Raw genomic sequence first — 14,489 nt, forward strand, 5'->3', positions numbered from 1 at the left:
TGGCTTTTTCCAGCACAATATATCCTAAAAGGATATATTTAGTCCTAAAAGGATATATTTAGTCCTAAAAGGACTAAAGTCAACGTTTCCTTCGAATTAGTGTTATAGGTATTTATTTATAATCATAGTGCTAATATTTGATTTTTTTTTTAATTGATAGATTATCCTGTTATTCATGACACAAATTTATTTGGAAAAGCAAACCTGAGATTTGGAAAATTTACAGGAAAACTTACAGATCATCTGATTAAACGGGCAAGTGCTTTCTTCATATATGCCATACAACTATTTTATAGTGAACTAAGAAAATTCTGTTGTGTTTATTCCTTTTGAATTCCCTATATACATCTGGCTTAGTGCAGCCTAAGCAGTTTTCTCACTGAAAACCTTTCAGCTCTTCATTTTGCCCAGGAAATGAGTAAAACAACTAGGCTTTTTCATTCTTCCAAACAGATGGCTTTTCTGGCTTCCCTCTATACTTAAGCCATCCAGAGCTGACAATTAATAGCAGGAAGCAAAATAAGACTTTCTGGGGTCCTGAAGTGTCGCAAAGAAAGACAAATCACTTTTCAGTGACATTTCACAGAAATTGATGTGGTTGCAAACAAACTTGCTTTATATTAGCCTTCGAAATCTTAGCAGGTTAGAAAATAGCCTTTTTGCAGTAAAAAAATTTAAAAGTGCTGTTCTCACAGTGGAAAGTGTAACTTGTTTTTTTGCTGATTATATATATATATCTGTTTAAAATGTGACTTAAGCGTAGAATGGCTTCAGGCTAGCTTTAAGCCATTCAACAAGGTGACAAGGCTGTTTCTCCATAAAAAAACCAGTGTGAACGTTACCACATGACAAGATAAAATACATGTTTATAATACATTTAATATTACAAATGATGGCTTACAACGTCGGAGTCGTGGTTTTCATAGAAAGCTGGTGTTATTTACTCTCCCACAAAACTTTTCTGTCCTCTAAATGTGTGTCAGCAAGAAAAAGAAGGTCCATTTGTGAGCAGCACATCACTCCTGTGTCCAGTAGGTTTTTTGGGTTGGTGGTGATACAGGTGACACTCAACTTGCTCATTTAAATACCATCATGAAATGAACTGTCAGTAAAAAACTGAAGTGGTCATGGTAGGAATACACTGGTTATTTATGCAGTTTTTAAGCCTTTATGCAATGCTAGTGAACCTTAAATTGCTTATTTTTCTTACTAGTCATTTCTTCAGCAGCAGGGGAGGTAAAAAAATAAAGCAGTGACCATGTACAAAGTATTTTCATAATATAAATCAACCTGAGAAGGTTTCATTTTGAGATATGTTCCTCCTTTCTCACTTGGAGCTCACAAAGAATGTGTTACACGTTAAGAGCTGTAGTTAGATACATTTTTGAAATAACTTACCTCAGGAGAAAGTAAATCTAAAAGTACTTTGTTGAGAAGAATAAAGAGAGCAGAGGAAAGGAGGCATTTGATTCATACGTGTAAGAAAAAACTGAAATTGTCAGCTGTCAAAAATGAAAAATAGCAATTTTTGTCTCATATCTCACAGGACACTGCCAAGAGCTTTTCATTTTCATTGTTCATGCATAGCTTTGCCCAGAAATGAATATTTTTCTGGATGACTAATTTTGTTCTGTCCAGTGTGCTTTTTTAATGTACATGCTAAAACAAGATGTCCTGGTTACCATGGGGATACACTGCTTTTTTTCCCCCCCACCACCACTTCCCCTGGGTGTCTGTTCAAATGCCAAACCCAAATGATCAGAGATGCAGCCCTTGCTCACACGCTGTGAATGCATTTTTGTTCCCACCAATACACACACTTTTCTCTTTGAGACCAAAAGATTACTTTGAGATTTTTCAGTTGTATCAAAGGAAAAACACTCACACCCACCAAAATGCTAATCAACTGGCAACTCTTAATTCAGTCAGTATTTTCAATTAAATCTTTAGGCCAGTACTGAGGTTTACACTTTAACTGTAGAAGCAAGAAATGAGACATTTATTGCTGCCCTTGACCTGTGAAAGGCTGTTCTAACTCCTCACCTCTGGTTTTTTTTATAGCTGTGAACTCTTCTTTGAGTGAGCTGTCTTCTGAATATTTTTTAGCAAGGGAAGTGTACTCTCTCTCACCTCATTTGTTTGGAGGGTAATTAATTTGCTTTCCAACCAAGCAGTGTAGTGGAGATAATCTGTCTCTTAAACTGGGTCAGGAGTAATCTGAACTCGTTGTGTGACCTTGGCTTTGCACACTGGAGTGCAGAGCCTGCTCTGCCTGGGCTCTGGCTGGAGATGTTGAAAAAGAGACAGATCGTGGAGGCACTTTGTGGCCTTCTGCTCTGCAAACCTTCTCCAGAACACGGGAAGTTTCCTGGTCACACTTTTAACCTAAATGTGAGCAGTGCCTCCCCTGCACTCTGGATCTGAGCCCTGAGCAGGGATCTCCCCTTCAGACTGTCAGCAGTGCTGGGACCCACTCCTGTAGGATGGCAATTGGTTTGAAATTTTATTTAAATCTTTCACATCCTGTATGAGAGGGCCCTAATCACAAGCTAGGCTTGTCTTAAAACAACCCTTCTGATAGGAGTGAATGTGCCTAAAGGCTAGGCAGAAATATGCCAGATATTTATTTATTTTTTTATTTTATTTAAACACCTACATCTTACTTGAAAAGTGCTAATTTATGTTCTTCTGGTTTATATTGAACATACTACATACTGTTCAGTTTGGAGTAACAATGGAGCCCTTTATTGTGCTGTAGAAGCTGAAGGAATATGCAAGGCAGTCAAAACAGTAACAGGGATATTCCGTGACCTGACACGTCTTTATGTAGGTTATACATAATTCAAAGTATTAGTGCAGAACACTAATACCTAAGAGTGCTCCAATCAGGTAACAAAGGGATGCTTCTAAAGGAGAAAGGAAAGATAAAAGTGAGTGTTTGGACAGGAGTTCATAACATCTGTCAGGGGTAAAACTCCTCGAGTAAGATAGCTCAGTGCTGATGTGAACCCTGCAGTCAGGCAGCTGAAGAAACACCGTGCCCATGGAGTTCCAGCTCCCATTCTAAGCCCATTTAGTCAAAACTCCTGTTTCACATTGTGAAATGTTCCAGAGACTTCCAGGTTCTTGCTGTTTTCTTGAAGCTGGAGTCCAGTGTTATGCCCTGGAATAATAACATGCTCAAAGTAGCAGCAGTAAAGCAAATAAAAATACGGTTTGTTGAAATATCTTAGCAGTATTTCAGTTTTGAAATATAAAACCTCACTCAACTGAGAAGAAGAATATATTCTGAAGAGCAAAGGTGTGCTGCTTTTATGTTTAATAAATTCCAATCTGGATTTTTTTTCAATAATGTGCTACAATCTAGCTGGCATTTCATGTCTACCTGGCTTTCAAGCTTCTACTGAAATTAGAAAAAGCCATTTAAATGGGAATGCCTCATATGTGAGGAGTGGTTATACATGGCACTGAATATAGTCTAATTCATTTAATTATTAAAAATAAGTATCAGATTACTTCACTGCAAACTCTTGGACCAATTTGGATTAGATTGCTGCTGTTTTAAATATACAGGCATAAAATGCAAATAAACTAATAACTTCTGAAATTTGTTTAGCTTTTGTGATTGGCAACTTGCTTTTTCAACATGGAATATCACATATTCCAGTAACCAAAATCAACTCTCAGTGACCTGGGTGGGTTGTCAGACTCCTGAATTGTCCAATGTACTTATCCTTTCTCAGTGACTGGAGATTCATTCTCTTTAACAAAGAGCTAAAACTTGTTTCCCCCTACCTTGTTCCCACCCAGAAGAAACAAACAAAAAAAAATGATCATAAAAACCAGGCATTCTAAATTTGTGGCTGGAGTGGATTTATTTTTAGTGGATATTAGACCAGATGACCAAATACAATTATGTGCAATTTGCCACAATTGCATTTTTTTCAATTATGTGTTTAGTAATATTTTATTATAATTTTTGACATGCTGACTTCCATACTACTGTAAAGTCTTTGTCCAAGTAGTATTTCATGCAGTAAAAAAAATATTAAATGCATGCATTTTGTTACCATGGCACTAAATTTTAATAAAAGTTATGGCAAAAAGCCTGCAGTCTCTGATGTAAACTGGCTACTGAAACCACACCTGAGTGAGTCAGTAGAGTGTGTCTTCAGGCAGAATTGTTTTCATTTCGTTAAAGGTTAGACACAAACCAAAATTATTTATCTAAGCGTTTTGCTTCAGGTGAAACAGAGAACACTTTGTTGATTATAATCTTAAGGGCAATGCAGCCTTTCTCATATTTGTTCTGTATATATGGCAGCATGAATGGGAAAAAAAAACCCTCAGAGTGTAGGGCTGTGCAGGGAATACAGCAGGCAGAACTGAGAGCAAAACAGAGGAGCTATAACAAAACATGAAGTGATTCTGTGGAAGGATGCATAGCATATCTAAGCAGAAAATGGTTTAAACTCTGTTAATTTTTTTTTTGTTTCTTTCTGGCTCAACAAAACCTTTCCTTTTGTAACTTTATTTTCTGTAACTATCTACAAGAATGCAAATGCTTTTTTTTTTCCTTTCAAAAACATGTAAATACAAGATCCAACGTGCCAACTTAAAAAAAAATTTAAAATTGCTGAGATGGTAAAATAATTAGAGAGAGACTTCTGAATGTTGTGCTGAGCCAACTCCCATCCAGCCCAGGATGGTGTGTTGGGTTTGGGCCATGCTGTGGATGTTGACCTGACAGCCCCTGAGCTGGCTTTAGGAAAATTCTCCCTGCACAGCCACAGGAGTGATTCCACACGACCAGCCAGGCCAGTCCAGCTTCCCTTGAGCCAGACCAGATAAGCCTCTGGGGCTGAATCCAGCTCTAATCTCCCCTGTCCTGTGTGCCCTGTTTAAGAGCCAGGGTAGCTCCAGAGCTGTGGCCAAGGACAGGAGCAGGAACAGCTTGTTAGGGTGAAGAGAGCAGAGCTGCCACACAACTGAGCCAGATGGCCTTAGGAGCAACTTCTCAATTGCCCTGGGTTCTAACCCTTGTTAATCTTGGGGGGGTGTAAATAACATATTTGCTCTAAGTACAGGAGAAGAAATGAAGCAGTTTTATTTGAATAGATAGAAACTGATGTTGCTGCTGAAAGCAGGAACCTTGGTCCTTGCACTCTTGGGCACTTCTCCATCCATGAATGTGAGCTGAGGTTTCAGTGACATGGAGGGATATAAAATAGCATCTCAGCTCCTGATTTTGTGGAAAGTACTGACTTGGGAGGGGGCTGATCTACTATTTTTCACCTCGTCTCATTATAACTTGCCTAAAAGCTGTCACTAACACCATTATCCCTTGATCAGAATAGGACGTGGTTCTGTTTTGGTTTGGGTTTTGTGGCTGGTATTTCTTTTTCCCACTACCAGCATTGATGAGGCCAGAGGATTCATTATTGCCCTATAAATGAGGAATACTCAAGGCTGCCCATAATAAACACAACTACCAGTTACTGGTACAAGGCAGATGCTGTAGCACAGAGGAAACTGTGGCCACGAGAATCAGGAGTATGGATATATAGTTTGGGAAGGGTGTATGAGGAGCAAAGGAGATGAACTGGAAGTGAAAATGTGTTGGAGAAGGCAATATGGTGCTGCTAGGCAGGAGCATGTTCCTTTACCCTTAGGAATGATTTAATCCTGCTGTAGGATACTTTGGGGAAGGATTGCACGAGTGGGGACATCAGAATGGATGTAGAGCCTCAGCCAGCTTCCAAGCAGTTTCTCCAGGTTTAAATGTAAATCTTCTTGGGTGGAGGTCTTATTAAGCCTGCTGGATCTCAGTCCTTACTACACATGGGCTGCTTTTTTCTTTTCTGCCTATTGTTAATTTTCCTCTGCAAGGCCAACAGAGCCGAACTATCCTGTAGACACACAATGGCTGGATTAAATCCAGGGAAAAGAAGGGGGCATGCAGAGGTGGGGAATATGGAATATCCCTTTCCTTGGCACGAACCATTATCTGAAAGAAACACCACACCATTAGCAGTTGCTCTTTGTTACCTTCCCATCACTAGGCATTACTGCTGCTTAGGCAAGAAGGCAGAACGGAATATTTAAGTGAATTCAAGGCAAATCCTGGTGCAGGGTGTGGTTAGACAATACAGTTTGACTGGTTTAACGCCGTTGCCAAAACGTTCCTGCTGCCAAAGGAGGATGGATTCGCTCCTCCCCGTGTCTCACACGCTGCCTCTCCTCAGCCCCACGGAGAGCCAGTGCAGGTAATTAGTAGCTGAAAACTAACACGCCGGGAACGGGAACAGCTTCTTGGTGGTTTAGGAAGTCCCTGCTGGTTTACCCTGTGTGTAAGGTGAGCACCAGAGCGGGCAGGAGGAGAGACTGTGGGGCAGCGATGGGGGGGAAAGCGCTGCCTCTTGGATTCCGCCAGCTCTCGTTGCTCAACCGCACCTTCACAGGGCCGTGGGAATCTGCAAAAAAAAAAAAAACCAACCCACCGTCAGAACACCCAGTGAGTGCTGCGTGAGGGCACTCAGCCTTGTCTGCAGTGCAATGACACCCTCGGCCGCTGCAGCCGTTCCGCGAAGCGAGCGTATTCCCACACGGATGGCGAGTCCCCGCGGCTCGGCACGCGCGGCACCGCCTGGCAAGGGAACAAAAAAAACTCCCCTCCCTCGCGCGTGGGGTTTTTTTCAGCCGTGGCGAATCCGATCACGGGAGAAGACTTGCAAGTCAGCAAGACGAAAAGGGGGGAAAGTGAGAACCGCTTGGGAAAAGTGGGAAGAGCCGCTGAGGTTTTTTCCGCGGACTCTGCAGGAGGAGCGTCTGTGCGACCAGACTTGCAGTTTGGGCAATCAGGACTTTATTGCATCTGCTTTCTTTACGAAAGTATCGATCGGTTGAATTGCCATACAGTCAGGAACTAGCTTTAAAAGCAACTGAAAACATTCTAAGTGTTTTAGCTGAGGATTCTCTAGCAATTTGGATTTTTGTTAATTGCTCCTAGTGGAAAGGTTCTTTGAATTTCATTAGCGCTTAGCAGAAAACTCGAGCCTCTTGCGTTTTTTGGCCACACGAAGCTCTTCCAGATGCATTATAACGGTGGTGATTCAGGAAAAAACCAGTGGTTAAGGACAGTCAGAGATACACAGCATTTCCTCTGTAGGAGCGGAGGTGGTGAGGAGTAACTTGGTGATCGCACACCGGTGAGAACAAGGCAGCACCGAATAAATTTCAGAGCGCCCCCGGTTCCGTTTTACCCGTAATCCAGAGGGCTGGAGTGCCCCACGGAGCCCGCTCCCGAGGCACCGCCTGAGCCACGGCGGGAGAGAGCGCCGGGAATCGCCCCGGAGCTGCGGACGGAACAGCCCCGCTCTGGGGGCACAGGAGCGGCACTGGGGGCTGGAGCTGCCCCTCCCCGAGCCGCGCTGCCCGTGCCCTGCCTAGCAGAGCCGCCCCGCAGCTCCCACAGCCGCCCCGCAGCTCCCACAGCCGCTCTAGGGCTCCCACAGCCGCCCCGCAGCTCCCACAGCCGCCCCGCAGCTCCCACAGCCGCCCCGCAGCTCCCACAGCCGCCCCGCAGCTCCCACAGCCGCCCCGCTCCCGCTGCTGTTCCCGCTCCCGCTGAGGGCGCCCCGCCAGGCACCTGCCCCGGCCGCGCCGCGCTCCGCCGGCAGGGGGCGCTGCCGCGCGCGGGCGCCGCCGCAGCGCGGGGGGGAGGGGAAGGAAGCGGAAGGAGCCGCCGCCGCGCCGAGGGGAGCAGGCGCTGTGCGGAGCCGCCGCCGCCGCCGCCGCCGCCTGGTGCGGGCGGCACGGAGGGAGCCGAGCCGCGCGCGGGGCTGCGCGGGCCCGCCGCGCCGGGGAGCGGCCGCCAGGTGAGGGCCCGTCCCGGCGCCGGGGGGGAAGGGAAAAGGGGGGGGCCCGGGCCGGCGGCGAGAGCGGCCCCGCGCGGGGAGGGGGAAGGAGGCGGAGGGAGCGCGCGCGCGGGGGAAGCCCCCACGTGACCCGCGCGTGCGGGGAGGAGGCGGCGGCTCGCGCGCCCCGTTCGAATCAGCTGCCGGCCCGCGGCGGCGCCTCGCGCGCGTGCGCGGCGGCCCCGCCTCCCCCCCGGCCCTGACGTGTGCGCGCGGCCGGCGCGCCCGGGGCACGTGCGCGGCGCCGCCGCCATGTTGGGGCCCGAGCCGCGCGGGCGCCGTGAGCGCGCACCGTGAGCGCGCGCCGGGCCGCCGCGGGGGGGGCGGTGGCGGAGGAGGAGGAGGAGGAAGGCGGGAAGTCTCGCGAGGTCGCGCGGCCCCCGCGGGAGCGGGCGCGGGATGGCGGCGGCGCTGGGTAAATGGAACCGGGCCGGGGGCGGCACCGCGGGAGCCGCCTCCGCCCCCCGCCCCGGCCCTGCCCCGCCTCACCTCACATCACCCCGCGGCCGCCCCCCCCTCCCTCCCTCCCTCCCTCCCGCCCCGCCCCGCCCCGCGCTCGCCGCGTCCCGCCGCTCCCCCTGGCCCTGCCCGCGGCCCGGGCCCGCCCGCCGCGCAGCCCCCGGGTGCCCCTGCCCGCCCAGCCACCCCCGCTGCCCCGGCCGTGCCGCGCTCCGGCCTCACGGCGGGGCCCTGCCCCGGCCCCTCGGCCCTGTCCCGCCGTCTGTCACACCTGCCCCGGCTGTTTGTCGCCTCTGTGCTCGCTCGGGTCTGTGCGGGGAGCCCGAGCTGCTCCTGCCCCGCAGGGCCGGCGGGGTTTGGGGGTGCCGGGCTCCAGAGGAGCTGTGTGACATCCCCAGCCTGCTCCCGCTGCAGGCTCTGATACGTGCCCCCTTATCGCCCAAACTTGTAAAATACAGTGCTGTTTTCTCCTGTATTATCAAAAACTGTTCCGGCAGTATCCAAGTGTCCTAGCTCAGCAATATCTCCTTTGTCTCCTAATCCTGATCTCTCTTAAGGGAGAGCATATGGTTCTGCTTCTTCCTTATGGTGTTTGGTATTCCGTCCCTGATCATCCAGGAACGTTGGCAGTTCGTGTACTCTTGGGGTGTTTTAATAATCCAGTTCTAGGCTAGCACTAATTTTTTGGTGAAAGAATGCGTTCTTTAGGCACTGGAGTTCCAAATTTTATTTTGGAAATACGTTTGCAGTTCCTATTAAACAAACCGTAGTAGTTCTTCAGTGGCTGCACCTATGTTTGCATGTTTTCCATTGGTGTGTTCCTTATGCTGCACTAATGACATAGTGATTGTTTACTGAGGCTTTCCAGCTAAGCTCCAGGTGTACCCTGTGTTTTTACATTAAAACAAACTAACTAACTTGTGCAACCTTTTGAGAACATGCTTTTTTGGGTGTATTTCTAACCTGTGGTTAGATATTATGCTTCCTCTCCTAGCTGCTCCCAGGACTGGAGATCCAGTAGGGACTGGTAGGTTTGGGATCAGCAGAATGTGATTCTTTATGTAATCAGGTGTAACTTTTCAGAAAAGATGTTGACAAGTTACTGCTGTGGTTTGTTTTCAAGTATCTTTTACTGTACTGTCTTTTGGATTAATAGTATTTGATAAATCAAAAGTGGAAGTTCAAGGAAGAAAAATGGTGCGTGTTAAACGGCAGGGAGAAAAATGCATCTCTTAAAGTAATTTATATGTAGTAAAATGTTCAAAAAATAGCTATCAGGTGAAAGTTTTCACCCAATTGAAGTCACTCATGAAACTTCCCAAGGCCTCAGAAGGTCTTAGCAGTTAATTTAGTTTAGCAAGTCGTGCAGAAGCTTAACAACTGTGGTTTCAGGCTTTTTCCAGCGCTGTCATGCTTATCCCATAAAAAAATTCTGTGCCTTGAATTTACAGTGAGGCTTTTTGTGAAGGCCTGTTTCCCAGCACAGCCGTGTGTGTCAGTGAGGAGCACAGCACAGTGACCCTGAGCTGAAACACTGCTCACAATTGATGTGTCTGGTTGTTTAGTCTAAGGTAGGTGGTTGTTGCAGTTCTCAGTTGTGCCGCTGTTAACTGCAGTGCCTTGTCCTTTGCCTTGCACACTCCAGGTGTGCAATTACTCAGAGATGGGCTGTGTTAAATAGCTTAGTTACTAAGATATTTAATCATGAAGTTCAGTGCTGTGTCTACTTTCATTATTTTTAACATTTCTAGAAAAAGAGAAATAGCAAGTGGGATTCATTCTCTCAGTGTTGTTGGGGATTTAATGTGCAAAAATAACCAGATCTTTATTTCACAGAATTTGGGAATGTGTCCTAATAAGGGCTTTTGTTCTCCAGCTGAACAGCACGTGACTGCCCTGATGTTTATCAATGTCTCCAACATACTTGTGTGGTGAGATTACAGTCTGCTGTCCATAGTCTCATCCAGAATGAAGGCTTTACTCTCCCAGTATTTCCAGGAGACTTAAAGATTTGTTGGTTGGTTTGTCTGTCTCTGGTTCTAGATCATTCCAGGTGCTTAGGTTGACTTCTGCTCAGCGACAGTTGTGTGGCTGATACAAAGTGGGAAGACTCTGCTCTTTCACCACCTTGTTGCATAAGGGAAATAAGAAGTGTTTCTTAGTGTTTCTAAAAGTACTGGGGAAGTTGGAACCAAAGTTTTTGCTGTCTGCCTTACTTCCAATGGTGGGATTTTTCTTGTTTGTTTTTTTTTTATTTTTTTTTTTTAATTTGCTTTGGTTTGGTTTTCCCAAAAATGGAAGTCTTTACATTGTGTGGGAACTGATGACACAGGTCTCTCTGGTCATAAAGAACCAGATTTTGCAAGAGGTAATTTATTTATTGAGTATTCAGCACTTACTTATATCCACAGATTTACATTGCACTCACAGTTATGGAAATGCAGTAGCATCAGACCTATTGTCCCCTTTCTTTTGGGTTGGTTTAAAACTACTTGGATTATTCCAGACAGATATTTGTAGAACTTGTCCTTAAAAACCTTGAAGAAGAAAAATTCCGCCACCTCTGTAGGCGGGAGTGAAGTTGCAGAAAGTGAGAAACTTTCTCACTTCTGTAGGGAGGAAGGTTTGGTTTGTTTTTTTTTTTTAGTTTCCAAATTAAGTGTTCTCTGCTGGAAATCAAGCTGCTGATGATAAGAACTCGCTCCTGGTAAACTTTGCACTAACACTTAAGGGTATATTGTTCTAGTTTTAAGAACATTGTAAATATGGTGTCTGGTTCAAAACCTGCTTTGGTTGTAGAAGAACCATCATGAGAGTTTTAGTTTTCTGAAAACCTTTCTGTTTGAGTAACTCATGAAAGACACTGAAGAAATGTAGAGCTGAACACTAAATAGTGTGTTCTCCTTATTGGACACTGCTTTTCAAACAAAAAGACTATTAAAAAGATTCCCCTGCGAAGTGCAGCTTTGTAATCAAAATACTTGGGATTTGTAGTGTAGTAGGTTGATAATTTGTACAGTTTGTGTTCAAAATTTGTGCATCAGTTAACAGTTTGCATTTAATTACTTTCCCTTATACAGTTTGTTGTATGTTCAGTCAAAATGCTTGGTAGCTTAACTTCCAATAACTGTTCTTTAAAGTTACTTCAGTGTTTTGATGCTTATAATGAATTCACTTAAACACAGAAATACAGAGCTCAGCCGGTGCAGTCCTCTGCCCTTTGGAAGCCTGCAGAGATCATCCCTCTGATGGCAAAGTTCCTCCTTGTGTTGCCTGTTTCAGCAGTTCCATCACCCCATGGTTGGAGTTTTACCTGATACTCCATTTAAATATTTTTGCTTTGCACATTAAGCTTCGTGTCTTGTTGACTCAGAAGAAAGTTGATTCTCCCCCTAGCAGTGTTTGACATTGCTGGGAGCTGCTCTCCAGTTTTTCTGGGCTGTTGAACTTCATCACAGGATATAGGAGTAGGAATGTTGGCAATTGGATTGTCCAGGATTGACAGTCTCTTGTCATGAGAAATAGCTGATTTGTGTGCCTAAAATGGGGTGATTTAAACTTAAAACACTTTAGTTTGAAAATTTAAAAGTCAAAAAGGAAATGAGTGTTCTCGAGAGTTTACCTGTTGGTATGTAAATGGAACATCCTGCTTTTTGTTGGTGGTGGTTTTGTTTTATTAGTGTGTAGATGTGTGTACCTGAGATCTGAATTTTTTGGAGTTAGTGGTGTGTGGGAGAGGGGGGTTGTGTGTATTGAAATGTCTCTGTAGTATCTCCAGTACAGGAAAGAAACCCAGGGATAACCCAAATTCAGAATTGGAGGAGCTAACAACTGGGTTACTGTGCCACATACAAATAAATTAAAATGGAGAGTTGGTAGAGCCTCCCCTGGATATTAATGTTTGAAACATTCTCTGCCTGTACAGAGGATGTGGAAGTCAGGCACGTTACCTCCACAGCTGAGGAATCTACAAACACCAGAAACAGAGACTGTCAGAGCAGATTTGCCGTGCTGGTTAATCACTTATTAATGAAATGCTTTAAGGACATACAGGATTGAAGACACAAGTGTGAATTGTGCAGGTGTGTTTTCTGAGTTAATTCCTGTCTAGTCTTTCAGTTTGTGACCTGGGTGATAGAACAAAGCAGATTTACTGACTGCCTGGACAGTACAAATCTGGGAAGGAACACAGGCATTAGAGTGTGAAATGATCTTGATAAATTTGATGAATGAGCTGAACTCTGTGGGATGGAGTTCAGTAAAGAGAAACACTAAATAGTACCTTTGAGTAACCATAATAAACTTAAATATGAGAAACAATTGGCTGGGCAACACTTCTGCAGACTGTATCACAAAGTGAACACAAAGGAGTTGTGACAAAAAAACAGGAGTTATCCTGGAGTTATATGACCAGGATTGTTGTTGAGTGTGAGATGGAAATTCTTCTGCAGTACCCAGGGTAAGGCCTCAAATGATGGGCTGTGTCTGTTTTTGTTACTCTACTTCAAAGAGATTTGAACCAGCTGAAGAGCATTTAGAGAAAAGTTGCAATAATGACCTTTAAGGAAGGGCTGAAAGAATTGTCCTTGTTTAGTCTGTAGCAGAGATGGGGAGACATAATAATTGGTTTCAAATATGGTAAAGTTTGCTACAGAGGAGAATATAATAGACTGTGCTCTCTAGGTGGGCTAAGAAATAATAGTCCTAAAGAGTGCAAAAGGAGATTTCCATGTCAGGAAAAGCTTTCCAGCTCCGGGAAAGATTATCTATCCAGGCCAGGTAATCATAGGGTTAAATATCTGAGGGAGGTAATAGGATATCTATTGCTGAAAGCTCTAGAAAAGGTTAAATAACCTCCTTTTAGAGGTGATAGAGGTATAGTTTGTCTGTCCTTGGCATAGGAGGCAGAATGACATGTGAGCATTAAATCTGTCCTCATTTTTAGATTTTTGTCATTTTGCTGGCCATGATATAAAAAACAAAACAAAACAACGTGGTGGAGCAAAAAATATAATTAGTGGATTAACAATTGTAAGATTTAGCTAAAAAAATTTAGCAAATATATTAATTAAAGGGTTTTTTTAGAAAACATTTATTAAAGCCTTCTGTGATGTAACATTGAAGATAACTTTCATAGAATCTTCATTGTAGAATTAATACCTTTGACTTGCCTTTCTGTGTTTTTAATGATCGAGTGGAAGTAAACTGAGCCAGAGTGAAAGTCTTCCAGAAGACTTTGTCAGAGAGAAGCAAAGCTCAAAAGATTAATTCTAAGGAGCCAGGGAGTCAGGTGCATTCCAGGCTCTGCAATAGAGCACATCAGGAAGTCAACTTCACCTTGTCTCTGTAAAATACAGATTACAGTTATTACCCAAGACGTGTATTTTGAGGGATAATCATCACTTGTAAAGTCTTCCTGTTCCTGAAATGTTTGTTATACAAATATAATGTTATTTAACAGCAGTTTGTGTTCCGTGTATTAGAAACAGATTTCAGTCTTTCGTGGCCATTGCTAAGTGATAGTCACAGTATGGAAAAACCTGATTAGAAATGTGTCCTGTCTGTTACATATGGTAGTTTTAAACAAAATTTCTCCTTTGAGGCTTTTTTTTTGGGGTGATTTAAAAGTATTTTATTAAATTGGAAGAGCTAAGCTTGACACAAATGAGTTGTTAAAGCTTTTTAGAGATATAAGTGCTGGACAATTTGATGGAACTGTTTTGAACTAAAATCAGTTTAATGACTTACTCTGCCCTTTTTCTGTTCCATATCAACTGCCTCCATCCCATGTGCCCTTGTTCAAGTGTTTCTGGTTTTTGAGATTTGACAAAGCTGCCTTGGGCTTAATGGCAAGTGAGGGATAGGCTTTGTGTCACCTGTGTGTGTGCTCTGGAATTAGGAAAAGGTTAAAGTGCTGTCACATTCCCAACGTTTAAGAAGAGTGCAGAGGATTCACATAAAACAGTGCTGTCACTCTACTGTAGCCTAATGGTAATTAGGCTCTTAGTACATTTTTCCATCTCCCCAATTATAGGGATTGCACTTTATGTACACTTTCACCTCACAGGGTGTGATGGTTCTGTTTGTTGTAATTGCTGGGAAATTGGGACTAAA

General features: G+C 44.5%; 1 protein-coding gene and 1 long non-coding RNA gene across 5 annotated transcripts in view; one reads left to right on the forward strand and one right to left on the reverse strand.

Moving 5' to 3' along the window:
• Positions 1-3,849: 3,849 nt before the first annotated feature.
• Positions 3,850-7,689, reverse strand: LOC120323902. Its single transcript, XR_005564824.1, has 2 exons — positions 7,649-7,689; positions 3,850-6,473 (listed from the first exon to the last, which is right to left on the reverse strand). It is a non-coding gene; the product is annotated as an uncharacterized LOC120323902 (long non-coding RNA).
• A 108-nt stretch (positions 7,690-7,797) lies between these two features.
• The window catches only part of ZZZ3 (zinc finger ZZ-type containing 3), a 53,497-nt gene continuing 46,805 nt past the window's right edge, over positions 7,798-14,489 (forward strand). For 2 of the 4 annotated variants that reach the window (XM_027744045.2, XM_039384680.1), the window contains exon 1: positions 7,798-7,877. The gene's annotated coding sequence lies outside the window, so the exon portion shown is untranslated. Of the gene's footprint in view, positions 7,878-8,308; positions 8,332-9,858; positions 9,947-14,489 lie in introns of those variants that run through there. The other 2 variants (XM_039384679.1, XM_027744044.2) reach the window with 2 other exon arrangements.

Source organism: Pipra filicauda, unplaced genomic scaffold (genome assembly GCF_003945595.2).
Source record: "Pipra filicauda isolate LSUMZ 115617 unplaced genomic scaffold, ASM394559v2 scaffold36_size6622888_pilon, whole genome shotgun sequence".
In the NCBI taxonomy this organism is placed as follows: Eukaryota; Metazoa; Chordata; class Aves; order Passeriformes; family Pipridae; genus Pipra; species Pipra filicauda.